At 47.2% G+C, this 3716-nt stretch overlaps 1 long non-coding RNA gene across 1 annotated transcript; it reads left to right on the top strand.

The window, feature by feature from the left end:
* The first annotated feature begins 1122 nt into the window (after nucleotides 1-1122).
* LOC311442917 lies at nucleotides 1123-2954 on the top strand. Its single transcript, XR_014696947.1, has 3 exons — nucleotides 1123-1599; nucleotides 2408-2509; nucleotides 2635-2954. It is a non-coding gene; the product is annotated as an uncharacterized lncRNA (long non-coding RNA).
* The last annotated feature ends 762 nt before the right edge of the window (nucleotides 2955-3716 follow it).

Genomic DNA, 3716 nt, shown 5'->3' with positions numbered 1-3716 from the left:
AAGACAACAGGCCAGCCGAGCGTCCTGCCATGCTCCATGCCACGCTCCAAGGGACGATGGCAGGACGATGCTGGTATGGCCTCACCAGGAGCAAGGTGGTGTAAAGGAGCGGAGCGAGTTATGGGTCGAAGGAGAGGATTTAAAATACAACACAGGGCATCACCAGGTCGCCTCTCTGAGCAGAGGTTGGGCCGCAGAGGGGTGGGTTTTGTCAGACTCCTGGCAAAAAGCAGCTGCTCAGGGTCGGGTCAATCGTGTGAGGGGAAACTCAGCAAAAATGCAGTGAATTTGGATATAAAGGGTTTCTTTTGCTTCCTCTGTGAACAATGTCTTGCTACAAATAACTGCATACCCCCAGCCTTGTCCTGTCCTGGCTGATGCTTAAACTGTCAATAATCATCAGGTTGCTGTCAGGGTGCTTCTCAATGGGGCTGACAGATTATATCTCTAAAGTCCCTTTATTGGACCTTGTTCCCAGAAAAGCTTGCAAATTGCTCTCATCTTACCAGACAAAGGCGTTGCTCACACTCAGAGTCCTTGGATATCCTACACAATAACGTATGAATTGGTGAGAATTACCCGAGATAAAATATCCCTTACAACATCAAAGTTCCTGATCTTTTAGCTGTCAGCCGCAGGTATGTGAAAGTCCTGACAGGCTGGAGATAGAAGGAAGAGATAAAGCAAAAGAGGAGAAAAGAAAACGGAGAAATTCTCTGAATGAAATGTTATATCGTTGGATTTGGCACAGAGATTTCAGTGCGAGGGGTCTGCAGGGCTAGCAAAGCTGTGAGCAAGGCCCAGGGCTTTTGCCTTTCCAAATGAGCGAACAGCAGCTGGTACCAAGCAGCCAAGGACAGATTCTGCTCTTAGTTACACCCATGGATAAAGCGAGCGGGGGAACAGAGAGCAGAATAAGGCTAAATCACACTCAGACATCATTCCAGCGTGTGCAGTCAGTTCTAGGCCGCGCGACACTGGGGGGGTGGAACTGTTTTTAGCAAACAGTAGCTGGCACATTGCAATTAGCACCTTGCAGCTGCTGTCAGGTGAGATCCTGATGGCAATTAGGGAGATTGCCTAATTGAGATGGGGAGGAAAGCACTGAAGAAGAGGAGGGCAGGAAGCAAGGCTCCTTGTTCCTTGTGGGAAAGCTGTGCTTGGTACTACCAGGCCCCGGTGCTGCCCTGCACTGGACCAGGGGTGACAAGGATGAGCTGGTCTCATTCTTCCCAGCTCCTGGTGCTGTGCTGGTGGCTGGGTTTGCACGGTGAGATGGATGGAGCAGGTTGGCTGACAGAGGGAGATGCTGCCGTAACCAACAGCAGGCCGGCCTCACTTGCGTTGTGCTCGCAGGTAGGCCCAAAGCCATTGCGATGAGGCAAAGGGGCTGAGCTGAAAAGAGATCTGAAAGCTGCCGAAACGAGATCTGAAAGCTGCCTTCAAAGCTGCCCTTCCTCACTGTGAAGATGGGATGAAGCTTCCCTTTGCGTACCTAACCTCCTCCTGGCACCGCGGCTCCGAGCGCGGATCAAATACCTTGCAAAGGGCCGCTCTTGGCAGAGACACGAAGTGCTTTCCTCGGGTGACATAAATATCGTACGTTATTTGCTGCCTTGCCAAAATGCAAACACACACATGCACTCCTAACTAAGCAGCATTCTTTAAAACTTAGGATCATTGCTTAGGAAAGAAATATAGAGCGTTTTATAAATCCAAATTGATCACGCACGGCGTGTGTTGAAAATATGTACAAAAATAGGACCCCAAAACTCCATTAAACCACTTCTGAGACAATACATCACTGCACCTTTATATTGCACAGAGGGGTTTAACAACCCTTCTCCAGGAAAATATTTTACTAGGTAACAAAAAAAAAAGTTATTGAAAACACATATATTTGATACTTTTGGCAATTCATTTTACTACTTGCATTTCCAATTCATTGGTATAGTTCATGAAAAAAAATATTTTCGCAGTTGGGTCATGTTATTATTTCTCTAATTTTTTTTTTCTACTTGAAAGTCACGATAGGATTTCTTTCTGTGAAACAACAAAGAGAAATGCTGCTTGCCTGCTTTGGGGATCCTGTAGATGTTTTAGGGAACTGGGGTCTGCTGGAAGTGCAGATGTGTAGGACTATGCCTACAGGAGATTATGGCATGTTTGTGTATTTCTGTGTAGCCAATGTTATTTCTGAACCAACCTAAAAAGTGCCAGGGGAAACACTGGTGTGCTGACCTTTCTAAGGAACAAGAAGTCAGCATCCTTTATCAGCCAATAGTAAGATCTTTTCTAAAATTATATAATTTTACACTGGATCAAACCCTTTCTCCCAAATGTTACTACAAGTGTCCCTCATGAACCACATTGCTTTCAGTTGCTTGCTACTTGTTCTGTATTGCAGGAGCCTGTATGTGACCTGTTGCTCAGCTTCTGAATGTGTGCTCGGAGGGTTTGTCACTGCTCAGCTGATGCACAGCAGCTTGCAAGCGGAGGGAGCTGCACTGTGAGTCTGTCCTTGGCATCCGAGCTGCCCCTGGCACTCATCTTGGGTGAATGACTTTGTTCTGCCCCAGTATTCCTCTTCTGCCTGCAGTGAGCACACCTCTCCTGAGTTTGGTCTGCCCACAGGTGGTCCCAGAAGAGTGCAAAGAAAGGGAGAGGAATGGGTGAGCTCTTCCTAACCCAGGCTAACGGCACATCTGCACCACAAGCCTGACTTGGGCTCAGGCTCAGGTCTGCTATACCCTTGTCCTGCCTAGACAATGGCTTTTCAGCTGGCGGTGCTTGTGCCTCAAGCCCATTCTAGCTGTTCACCATGGAAATGTGGACATGTGCTAGCCTCTGCTTTCCCTCGTGCAGATTTTGAAGCCAATTTAAACCAGGCAATTGCTTGTGGCCCTTCAGTGCTTGCCTGCAATCTCCTTCCCCTCCTGTTTCTTTCTGTCACATATGCCCAAGAAGATTTTGGTGGAGGGCTCAGTTTACCAAAGTGCAAAGGAGTGATCAAGCCATGCCCCTGGGAATGCTAGTGTCCTAGAGACCCAGTGATCTCCTGGTTCCCTGTAGTAATCTCTGGTTCCTCAACCCCAGCAGAGGTCATCTAAGAAAGCTCCAGAATGGGGACAACACTGAGCATCCACACGAGGATATCTGCTTGTTCAACCAGTCATCCAGGCCACCTGAGCACTTATCCCCAAGGATCTTACTTCCAGCAACAGTACAGGTAAGCCCAATGTTTGCTTTGAGAGAGGTACTGTAAGTACCCACAAGCACGATGTGACCCTATTTGTGTAGAAAACAGAGACTTTCCATTTTAATTGCTTCCTGTGCGACACATTTCGTTAGGTCCCAGCTTCTCACCAGTTGAGCTCCTCACAGCACTTGTCTCCTGCTGTGCATTTAATTACTACCGTGAAAGTCCGTCAGCAAAAGGCCAATCAATTTGAAAGATTAACGAATCTCACGCTTTACCTGTCTCCTCCCCCCCAAAATTAGAAAGCCCACTCTGTAGTTTCCAGCGCGCATCTATCATTACATACTCCTGGGTCTCAGGTAAATTAGCAACCTGATTCTTTCCCCTGCTGTCACTTAGAAGAAAAGGGCTTCTTATTTGCCATCCAAGGAAAAGTACAGTAAGCCTAGAACTAGATAAAAGGGGAGTAATCAAATATATTTAACTGTACTCAGCCAAATCCCATTATTTGTATAGA

The sequence above is a fragment of the Aythya ferina genome, assembly GCF_964211825.1.
Source record: "Aythya ferina genome assembly, chromosome: 11".
NCBI lineage: Eukaryota > Metazoa > Chordata > Aves > Anseriformes > Anatidae > Aythya > Aythya ferina.
Note: the sequence above shows the minus strand (reverse complement) of the source record. Positions and strands in the feature narration are given on the sequence as shown.